Genomic DNA, 11,079 nt, shown 5'->3' with positions numbered 1-11,079 from the left:
AAGTTTATTGAGTTTCCTGACACAGACCCCTCTGCTATAGCTTGTGGAGGCTTCCCCAGCAGCAGCCAGCAGGACGTGCTTGAGCAACATTAGTTTGGGGAATGAAACTATGGTTTTTGTGATGGGTGTTCCAGATGGGTCTGTCAGAAATCCAGCTATCATTCCCTGCTGTTAATCAAGATAGTGAGGTTTAGCTCCGAGCGGATCTGTCTGATACAGAGCGGATCCCTCTCACCCCTGCCCCCGGGATTTAAATGCAAAACACGTCGGTGGCTCCTCGGGCACATGTTCTTTGTCCTCTCCCCCAGTAATACCCTAACCCCTCTGCTGCAGGATCTGTCCAACCATGTGAATTTTGTGGTCCTTTTCTAGATATAAGCACAAGATCAGAGGGAGAAGTGGTGGGTTTGAAAAGCAGCTGTGCCCATGGCTCTCCAATGGTGGAAAATCTGAACTGCCTCCAGCTGAGCAGGGAGTTGAACCAAGGACTCCCACGATCTGTTTTCCCTGCTGTTTCTCAAGTGAAAACACAAAGTTACTCCCTAGAAATGGCAGAGACAGGTCCTGTAAAGAGCAGGGGGATCAGTACTGTGTCAGCAGCAGAACTCTTCAGCTCACTGACAGTAACTCTGCTCTGCAAGGTGGATGAAATTGAACTGATCTGATTGTGAGCCTATCTGATGTCTTCCTGAAAATCACAATAAAGTGACTTTCCCGAGGTGTTGAGGAAAACTTGTGGCATTAAGGGCTCCATTTTGGGGTGAAGTTTTGCATCAGCTTCTAGCTTGTTTGAAACCTCATCAAAAATTATGCAGCACTCTGGCATGACACTGGTGCAACTTCAGATTGAGAATTCTCTCATGGGATCTATTCACCTAAACATTTGCCTTTCAACCCAACCTAGTCATGTATGGCCCTGCTGTGCCCTATGAGGACAGACACCTCCAGATGGCAAATCATCCTCTCCCAAGGGAAACATCTAAGCCGCTACCTGCCTTTCTCCATGGGCTACAGACAGACTGGGTGACTGGTTCTGACTAGATGGTTAAGGATGAATTAATTGAATCCCAGCTTAAGCCACAGAGTCTTAGTCTCCATAGAAAAGCTGCTTCGGGTGGGTGAAAACAACATTTTCCCTAATGCACTCACTGTGCACTCACGGCTGCTCTCTGAGTAGCCCTGGGCCACACCTAGGGCTTCTTCGAGCTGGAGCAACCTTTAGATGTAAGGGTTATGTTCAAAGCTGCTTTCCAGCCTTCCATTTGTGCCACAAACAGGGCTGTACAGCAGTGAAAGGCTCTACTTTTTGTTACAGGATGGCATTATTCTTGTTTCATTGTCTCTGTTACTGGGGCAAAGGTTTGTGGAAGAGGTGTGCCTGCCACTCATTTGGCACACAGTTCTGTCAGGCTTGGGAATTATCTGATTTTATTATCAAAGTGTTCCCTGGCCTCACAAATTGCCAGGTAAAATTCTATAGCTCATGAAGAAAGCCATACAAAACAATCATAATGGTCCCTTCTGGCTGCTCCAGAACATTTTCCCCGTGTACTTCATATCTGTTTGATCCTTCTAACTCCATGTCATTTCAAAGGAGAATTGGACTTTCTGAAAGCATGCCTTTAAAGCTCACTCGGAGATGGATGTGCAAAAACTAGAAGTCAGTTCTTCCGATGAGGGTTTACTCAAAGGATCAAGGTACAATGTGTATTAGTTCTTCCTTACAGGAGCAAGAAATTAATAGAGAAATGAATGGAAATCCTGAATCTATCAAGGGTCATCATGCCCTGTGCTGTGTATAAAATCACTTCCTCATGTAAGTGCCACAGCCCTCTGGTTTTCCACCGATCTTATGCAGGCAGGTATTTTCCCCCTAATTTTGTTTTTGCTGCTGTTCAAATTCACCACTCTTATGCAGCAGTTTCTAAGTGTGCAATTCACTTTTGTATGGGAGGTGAAGCTGCAACCTAGGCCGTGGAGAGTGGACTCACAAACATCCCAGTGTCTCTCCAAACACCTTCTCCTGCTTCCTCTCCTATCCTGGCTAGCAACACATGGAAAGCTTTTGTCATGGAGGACATTCTTGGGCAGGAAGGAAGCAAGGGCTGTGGCCAGGAGCCATTGTGGCCACCTGCTTGGACATTCACTTCAAAGGACAACAACCTGACAACCCCAACGTGCAACCAACCAAGCTGAACATATCTGCATGCAGAGTTCACCCAGTATTTGGGGCTGGGGGGTAAAAGACCTTTGCCCAGGCTGAGTCTGACCAAGGAGCCTCAAACAACAGCAGCAACAGGATGATGGTGCCAGCGAGAGCTGAGCCAGCATTGTGCTGGATGTGCTCTGTGCTGCAGTACATCTGAGGCATGCCATTCTTCCCACATATACTGCTGTACCCACCCAGTTATGAAAGAGCACTTGGCTGCCTGCCCTGCTGCTCCAACATTGCATCTTTATCCTGAATTAAACTCCAGTCCAAACTCTGCTAATACTCCTTTCCATTATTGCTGTTTGGAAGGAGAGGGACTCTAATGGTTTAACACCCTGGAAAGACTCTGAGGCAAGTGCCAGCACAGCAAGAGGCAGGTGGACTTGTTGTTCCCAGTTCAGGGTAGCTTGTACAGGTCAGGACCAGCAATGGAAATGCTACTAGAGAGACATTAACAGATGACAACAACCAGACTACTAAGCCAGGCTCTCTGGAAGATTTGCTTTTTGGCTCCATCCATGTGCCGATATCCAGGCTATCCCTTTCATGGTGCAACATTGTATTTCCTGAAGAGAAGGGTCACTCACAAGGAGGATTGAGGAAAAGCTGCCTGTAGGAATGCAGTAGAAAAGGGTTCAAGGATCCTGGGGGACTCCCAGAGAAACAGCAAAAGGGTTCCTGTCTCTTGTAGGGAAAGGCAGGATGACCTGATCTCCTAAAGTTAGATGAGCAGCCAGGTGCTTGTGTGTGCTGGTCACACCATCCTTTTATTTATTGTGTTTTTCCTTCACAAACTGATCTCTCTGCATTTGCCCTTTTTGTCTTTGCATGCAGAGTATAATCTAACTCTGGGACCTGGCTCAATATCCTTTCTGTCCACAGGCCTCTTAGGTAGAGCTTAGCAATTTACTGCTAAGGGGTAATCAGAATATCAGGTATCAGAATACCAGAAAATGGCCAGTGTGAATGGGCCATTGTACCCAGTGCCTTTATGGGTGTGACTTCACATGGATCTGCACTGGATCTGTGTTATTAAACAAAAGTGGTAAGGAAACAAGAAATGGAAATCAAAAACCCTCTGTAGATATTAACTCCTGCAAGGTTCAAAAAACAAGAGAAATGAGGCTGTTATCAGCTCTTTGTATGCATTTATTCCAAACAGGGCCAAATATCACTGAAAATGTTGCTTCTTCATGTTTCTAACCAGAGGGGCTTATTCCATCACCATTATATTGTATATTTCTGGGACATCCTCTCCTGGGATGTGATGAATAGTGTCACTCATTACAGTAACTGCTGCTCACCATGGTCTAAGAGCCAGAAGCAGGTGACAGAGAGGTGTAAAACAGATGTGACCTTTTCTCAATATATCTGAAACAGAATTTATGCAAAATTGAGGTAAGGTGTTCACGACAACTCAAAAGTTACCCCAGGGGCTGGTGAATGCCACATGAACAGAGAGTGAGGGGTCCTGCATGTCCAATGAGAGCCATGAGTTTGTAAGAGCTTGTTTCTATTACCTGTGGGTTTGAGTTACAAGATGCAAGCATTTGGCTCTGCATCTGAAGGTAATTATTTATTGTGTATTTTATGGCTGTTTACAAATGTGGTTTGAAGAAAACAATGGAATATGTAACACATTGTCTTTCCCCAGGTCTTCAGTCCATTAAGTTTGTATTATTATAAGTGGTTAGACTAGAAATTTAAGTCATTGTTATTTATATTAGAGATAAAGCTAAGGATTCAGCTGAGCTCCAGGCTGCATTTTGAGAGCTGCTGTGTCAGGGTTTGAGAATGGTCTTGATCTGAAATACAAAAGGATCAAGACAGGGTGGTTAATCCTATGATTAGATCTTCTCATAAGAACAGGCCTTCACTCATGGTCCTAATGCAAGCACCTTGTGTGGCCACAGTCAGTTAGGGTTATTTTTTGAGAGTATTTATGGAAAAAAAACCAAAACCAAACACAAACACAACTAGCACTTAGGGAGACAGAGATCCCCCAGTAGATTTAAATGGCATAATGCTGAGATTAATTTGAAGGTATTTTCTGCCATGTATGGGGTAAACCAGCAGTTTCCACCTGCTGAGACATGCAGCCTTCAGTTAGCTCACCGTGAGAGATTTAGCCCAGGTCTATAATGGCTGAGGGTTGTGTCATTGTTGTTCAATGGCTTCTTTGATAACCATTTTTACTGAAACATCATTCCAGTTAGCAAAAACAGAAAGGAGAGATGTTTATGCATAAGGAACAAGAAAAAGATGCAGAAATTATGAATGCTGCCCCCGGTGCCCTGCAGACCTGTTGGATGTCTCGGAGGGAATCTGCTAATCCCTTGATATGCTGGTTCACCACTTAACAATAATCCTTCCTTCTTCCTACTCTTTGTGTTTCCTATTTATCTTTTCAAGTCTCCAAGGCAGGAAACATCCATGTGAGATGTGCTGGTATCACAAGGCCATTGTCAGGTGAGGAACTTCTGGGGCAAGTGTGTTGGAATAGCTCTCATCCATGATGACCAGAAGCAGAACCTTTATGGAGCAGACAAAAGAGACCCTGGAGCTGAAATGGGCAGGAAGATTAAACTCATCGTGCTGAGAAGTGCTACCCCAAGGCAGATGGGGGAGTTGCAGAGGAGCTTGCCTTGCCAATGAACATTCTACCTGTTCATAGAAGATTGTACACCATGCTCTAGGGCTGGCAAGCCAGGGCTTATCTTCTTCAGAACAAACTCTGATAGAGACTGGGTGCCATTTCTGTGCCTCAGGCTGCTGTACACAATTCTCCTTCAGCAGCAATTCTCATAGGATCTCAATCCAAGGTAGGGCTCTGGCTATCCTGAAATGTAGGATTCATTGCAAAATCTGCAGGCAATGGTGCTGGCAACTGAGGATTTGCCTCTGGGCCTGGCATGTGCTTAAACTACTCATGAGCTATCTGGGCTCCTCAGCTTGATTTCCATCCTTGTTTGACTCATACTTTATTTCAAGGATTGTTTGCATTTTTATGCCTCTGAGACTAGGTCCCGTGGGAATCCTTCCCAAACTCCCGTACATTGACCTCCTGTTTTTCCAGCACACAACCCCTTCTCAGAAGAGGTCATTTGATCCTCTACCATAAATACATGAATCAAAACTTTATGCTTTTATGGGATTTTGCCTGAGTTTTTCAGTTTCACAGCACTTCTGAAGGTGGATCCAAAGTTTTAAGGGCCCCAAACAACTTGATTTAGTGGGTGGAATCCCTGCCTCTGGCAGGAGGCTGGAACTAGGTGGTCTTGAAGGTCCCTTCCAACCCAAACCTTTCTATGATTCTATGGTTCTATGATTCAGAGCATTGTGCTATAGTGAGGTTCAAGGGAAGAAATCAGAGGAGCATTTTGAGAAAGCTTCACCAATTCTCCACGTAAATCATCAAGCATTTGGTCACAGGTGTTATCTTGGCCCCAGCCTGTTAATTAGCTTAACACCCATTATCTAAGAGACCTAACCAGTACCTTTTACAGAGATAGACACCTCAGAGATGGGTACAGGACAGGAGAACAGTTCTGCTATAAATCTCTTCTGGCCTTATGGGGAGGCCAAACACCTCTGTCAGGTCTTTATCTGTACATGACTGAAACAAGTTCAGTCCCACCCTAATTATGGAGGGCAGTCTGTGGAAGTCAAGCTTAGGTATTCTTAGAAGAGTACCCACGAGTCAAAAAAAAAAAATCATATATGCATAGGAATTCACAACTAGTACCCACCAAAGCTCATTTTCACTTATCTGCAGTTTCAAAATAAACAGTGCATGTCTGTGTGTGCACTTGCACTAGCAACCAGACTTAATTTTTCAATAGGAATCCATAATGTCATGGGTGGTTCAATGGAAAGGTCAGTGCAAGTTGCTGACAGTCTTAATTCATTGCATTTTCAGGGTAGATGTTGCTTCCTGTGACCATGGACCAGGGTAGAGTAAGCAATACCCATAGATGCACAGCTAATGTACAGCTATCAAAGGCCTTTTTTGCTTTTATGTGGCCACTAGCAGTCTGTTGGATGGTATGTCTTGGCATGTATTTGGTATTACCTGGTTAAACATCAAAGAAAACATGTCCCCCTGAAAATAACCCAAAGAAATTATGTTTCCACTAAAATGAGATGGAAGTTCTGGCCAGAGTATTCTTCCTATGCTTCTGATCTGTGAGACAAGAACCTTCAATCATGAAATTTATAAAGGAATACACACTTAAAATGTATAAGATAATGGGCAGGTACAGTAACAAAGAATTTGCAAAGATAGGGAAAATCCTCCCAGGTGGTTGCTGGGGAGGTCTGGAGCCAAATGCTTGTGCTGGCCCTTGCTGCTCCCTCCCTGCTCATACATCTGCCTCACACTAGGGAGAAAGGAGGCTCCTGAAGGACTGTTGGGCACCAGCCCCAGCCTTTCACATATCTCAGTGCTCTGCGGCTTCACGAGTGGAGTGGCTCTGGTGGGAAAGGATGGCTGCTCTGGGCTGCTTACTGGGAAATGAATGGACAGGCCAACACCTCCCAGCTCCTTGGCTAAACCCAAGGTGTCTCATGTTCCTCTCTGATGTGGTTTGCACTTTACCAGAAATGCTGCAGCTGCTGGACCAAAGGGAGAGCTCTAGTTGTTATGGCAAGAATACATCACTGAGTCTTGCTGATTTGCAATAATGCTGCTCCGTCATGGGTGTTATCCTGAGAAACTTAAATTCCTCAGTCCCTTAGGGCTTGTGGTGAAGTGAATGGCAAAGCCTCAATCAGCTCAAGAGCAAAAAACCTGGGATTTTAGGTAGGTGTTTCTTTCCCCTCCCAGAAATGTGATGGGACCACATCCTCTGCTGTAATCAAACAGTACTTGTACTTGTCACAGTCCCCCTGACCCTGCTCCAGTACACAAACCAACACACACATAGGTACACAGAGTCCTGTTAAAAAAACAAAACAACCAAACCCTAACAAAAATCCCAACCAGCTTTCTCTGTAATCATTTTGGCCAGACTCCTCTTATTTAATAAAAAGTTTTGATACAGTGCAACAATACATGCTGCATGCCAGAACAGGAAGAATGCTACTTTTGTGTAGGTAGGGAAATAGGTGTGATGTACAAAAGAGATACAGTTTTTCCAACACTTTGGCCAAACTTTACACTTCGCATCTCATGTTGGGAGAGGGTGTGACAGTAGATAGGATGTAGCCTTTGAAACTCCATCTCCACAGAGGAAAGACAGATGGAATCCAGCTGGCGGATATCACACGCGTTTTCTGTTCTCCTCGATATCGCAGATCTGATAAACACAGAATAACAAGGCTTTATAGAATGCAGATGAACAGAGGAGCCTATCTGTACGTAAAAGAGAAGGGCCTCAGTTGACTGAATGCTTATTTCTCCTAAATGGAAGTTAACTCCGACGATCTCATAAAGCGAGAATCTACCTGTTCGAGGCACACATTTGTTTATACTCCATACAAATTTCTTGACCTCCCATGGCTGTTGTTATCCTGATCTCATTTAACATCATGTCATGCCAGACTGACATGGATATCAAGGAAAGGCCATGCAGGTGGAGAATGTCCAGTGGAGTTTGCTGGGTTGTGTGAATCTCTGTCTCAGAGATCACAATTGCTGGTTTGTGATCATCCAAAGCCTGCACTCTGGCTTTTAAAATAAAATCTTAGAAAACTGGGAATAATGTGCTAAGACAAGTGTTGTCTGGTGATGGGAACCAGGAAGTGGTAGCTGTGAATACCTGAGTGTGAATGACTCATCCAGTGACCTCCTTTGGCTCTGCTGTGTCCTCCTGTAACCTCCTCATCTTCCCTGCTTCAGACAGAGCTGCAAGGCTTTGTTACCCAGAGGATTTTGTGGTATGATTCTGTGCTCTCCAGCAAACCTGCCACAATTAATAATAGAAGATGCCTAAATTAGGATCTGATGTTGCTCAGGCTATTACTGTGGGTTTCACCTGTGCAGATATTGGGTCACATTCTAAAATGTTTTTGATTAATAGAGGATGAATTTTTATCTCCTTTTACCCAGTAAGGCAGCACTATATTAATGGAAAGTGAAGCCATGACAGAATGTGGCATTATGTTAGTTTTGATTTCCTCCCTATACAAAGGAGCTGATGCTGACATGAAATCCCTAAAGAGGTAAATTTTATGTGTATGTTCATTTAATTCGCCCCTGTACTGGGATGGTACTCAAACATCTTTTTTCTGTTTTCTCCTGTATAAATTACAGCAAAGCATTTCCTTCCTTTTCTGCTATTCTTTTATGGATGAAGGAATTGGTGTCACACAAAGGAAATTCCAGAACATGGACCATCTGTCAGTATCAGCAAAAGTCTCAATTGTATCTTAGATGTCAGCTCCTGAGCTTGGCCCACTGCTACCATTTAAATCTATTTATAATTTGTGAGATCATAGCCATAAGTTTTGCTTTTAGTTCTCCCCAAATGAAGCAGTGAAATCCATTTGCAAAAGACTTCTGGACTCTGGAAAGACACAATGAAATACAAATAAGATCACAGGTGGTTATAGAAAAGTAGATTATTGGACCTTAAACTCCTGTCTCCAACAATGGCCACATCTGCAGCTCCAGAGGATAGAGCAATCTCCTCTTAACCCCTACATACTTTGGAGCCCCTCTGCTTTTGCCTGCTGGATTTCAAACCAAGTAAACAAACCCATAGCAGTGAGATACCTAAAACCAGGAGTAATTTGAAGAAGATTTACCCAAAGTCAATCGCTCTGAGTAGGAAAAATCTACTCCTAACTTTCACTGAATGACTTTACTCACTCCTCACATATTTTTTACCTCAGCCTTTCAAACTGGAATTCTGGGTTTGTACAGCCCCAGCTCCTGTGCTTGCAGAGAGGTACTCACATCTGTGTCCATTGTGAAGCATACAAGGCAAGGTGTCGATTCGAAGCCTAAGTGCCCAGAGCCTTCACCTCCTGTGCACTCTGCTGCACACTGGAAACACCTCCTCAATTCCAGCTCTGATTTTCCTATTCAGGACAGCAAGCATCTGCCATGTTTTCCACCTCATGTCTGAAACTACAGATCAGGAGAGAACTGCTTCTCCCTTGAAGGATAAATAGTTTCTACAGGTGATAGGTTTCATCTGTCTGATTACAAGATAAACACACGGACAGAAATTGAATTAGAAATGCACTTTTAAGGGGAATTCTTTGGTGTATCCCTTAAATTTTGTTTTGTGCTTCCTGAAGTCAGTGTAGTGGCTTTCCTAACATTATTTCCCTATTTTCAGCCAATAAAAATCATATTGGTTATAACATTAGTAGAGAATACAATATACTAAGGGCGTTGGGATGGAGCTGTGGATGCTTTCATTGTTTCCTATTAATTTTTCAAGGGTACTTGGTTTATCTGCCCTTTTACCCAAGTTTGATTTAGATTCTTGGAAAGAAAACAGAAAAAAATTACCCCATTAATAATGTCTCTTAATGCATAGGATGGTTCTCCAGCAACACACGCTCTGTGTTTGGTTATTTTAAATAGATGCTGTATCCCTTTAGGAAGATTCCCTCTAGGAAGATTTTCTTTAGGAAGCCTGAATTCTAAATGTCCTTTCTATAGAAGTACACAATATGGAAAAAAAGAAAAACCCTAACCTAAGCCTGAAAGAAGTGTATTTGGTATTTAAGAAGAAAGCCTGAGTGGTGACAAGCTTTGCAGTAGTCATATACAACAGAGAAGCTCTTGTGCAATGGAGTAGAGGCTTATCAGTTTCTAGCTGATTTGGGAATTCTATTAGATCATGTTTCATAAAGTACCAGATCCGAGTAGTGATACTTTCAATTTGAAATCACAAAGGTATGAAAAGCAACACAGCTACAGCCAATAGTGCTGCTTCACTGAGGAAACAAGGGGTTGAAGTTTTGCTGTCCTAATTTCTCTAGAATTCACTTTTTGCACTGGTATCTGTAATGCAGACTAGGAATCTTATGAGAAGTCTGCCCTGCAGTCTGAATTTTGTCCCAGACTCAAAACTGTTGTGAATATTCCCCAGCGAGCCTCTACTTATGGGCAGCTGTCAGTCATTTGTCCTTTTGCTTCTTGAGGCAGGTTAAACATTTATCTTGATTACCTTCTGCTTCTTCTACCTTTCTTCTCTTTCTCTTAGGGTTCTACATCTTCTGATGTTTCTGGCTTTTTCTCAGAAGCTTTGATGACATCACATCTTTGTTTTTCACTGTGGTTAATTGGTACTGACCCATTTCTCACTGTTGTGTTCTGTTTTCACACTTTACACGTGTTAGTGGTCTAGATACTCACACTCAGCCTAATGGGCTCTGAGTCACTGATAAAGCAGAGGATTCTCTTGAAATCTTTAGATCTGAGCTGTTTTCTGGACAGAATAAGAGGTCTTAGACTATACAGACACAAACCACAGACAATCACCCCAACCTAGACAACATCCATGTGGGAAAATGGGTCCTTTTAATACCCCAGACACTTACACCTGTGTTTTACACAGAACAATATGACTTACAATTCAGTTCCCTCATCTTTTCATCTTCATGGATCTTCCCAAGCTTTTTCCCAACTACCTGTTTCATATAATTCCAATGCTCACAAGAAAACACTATCATGTAATATCAGTGGTATATTGTCTACAGTAAATGGGAAAAAGGACAAGACCTGTAGTTCTGAGACTTTCTTCTTATCAGAAATAGTCCACAGCATATTCCATGTGCCTGAGGAAAAGCCTAATTGCAACAATGGCTTCTCGAATCAGGACTGGAGTCCCACATAATCAGTATCTGGTAGCAGGTGTTCATCTGGTAGTTCCACTTAACAAAAGGTTGTCCCTTACCTAACAGACACA

Source organism: Corvus moneduloides, chromosome 5 (assembly GCF_009650955.1).
Source record: "Corvus moneduloides isolate bCorMon1 chromosome 5, bCorMon1.pri, whole genome shotgun sequence".
NCBI lineage: Eukaryota > Metazoa > Chordata > Aves > Passeriformes > Corvidae > Corvus > Corvus moneduloides.
Note: the sequence above shows the minus strand (reverse complement) of the source record.